Consider the following 1,127-nt stretch of genomic DNA (forward strand, 5'->3'; position numbering starts at 1 on the left):
TGTTCTTGGTAGGTGCAGCACAGGCTTCTGGGTACTCGGTGAGCGGTAATGGGAAATGAAGGACCTGTGGGGAGGGGGGAGATAAAGAATGGCTAGCAAGGAATGAAGTTGCCCCGCCTCCCTGTATGATCCGCACACTTATATGATCCTCAGGCTTCGACTCCACAGAGAACTACAGAGTCCTATTGTTCCACAGAGTCAACGCCGTGGGTACCAGCAGGGAACGAGCCATATGGCTTGTCTTCCTGGAGTGGCCAGGCAAGTGACAGCAACCATGACTTCACAAACATGCACAGGCTACTACTACTGGTTACTATTCTTCACCCTCATTGTGAAATCCTGTCACCACCACCCAGGTTCGGCTAGGTGAGGTCATTGGGCGAAGTCACCCACAGGGGATCAAGAAGCATCTGTCTCTCACCTCACCAGCTGCTCTGGTGAATTGCGCTTCTGTGGACACAGCTCTTCATTCCCTTAGATAAAGCCAGTATGAGAGCCAGGTAGAAAGGGGAATATAGATCTTGGGGCTCAGGGTTTCGGGTGGCCAGAGATGTCCAGCACCACTGAGGTCAGGGGAGGGGAAGCAGGAAGCCATCACTGCTCAGTCGAGGTGCACCCCTCCCCACTGTGGCTTCAGACTCAAGTACCTGCACCTGCCTTCACACCCCTTCCCAAACTCACTCATGCCCCAAACCTCAGTATTGCTCCTGTCAAATGGGAACAATACTTGTTTGGACTTGAGTTTTGGGGGACATGCTGTCCTAAGAACTGGCTCACTGTGGGACCCTGAGGAATATTTATGGGATTACAAGGAAGAATGTGAGAGGCAGGCAGGCCCAGCTCCAGGCCTGAATAAACAATATGTAAAACAAGACTGGAGAACCCAGAGGGGCTAAGCAGGGCCAGACGCAGGCTGGGAATGACCCGCAGGGAATGCCTCAGTTAGAAGGAGAAGAGATGGGTAGATGTGTCACCAAACCACCTAGGGCTGATGGGACTGCTTCTCCCAAGACAGCTGGGTACCCAGGAAGGGAGTGGTGGCCTGAGGAAAGAGGGCAGGGCTAGCCCCAGGGAGTCTTCTCCAGCAGGCCCCTTATTGAAGGTGCCACAACTTTCCACAGTGTCGG

Source organism: Chionomys nivalis, chromosome 9, assembly GCF_950005125.1.
Source record: "Chionomys nivalis chromosome 9, mChiNiv1.1, whole genome shotgun sequence".
NCBI classification, from domain to species: domain Eukaryota; kingdom Metazoa; phylum Chordata; class Mammalia; order Rodentia; family Cricetidae; genus Chionomys; species Chionomys nivalis.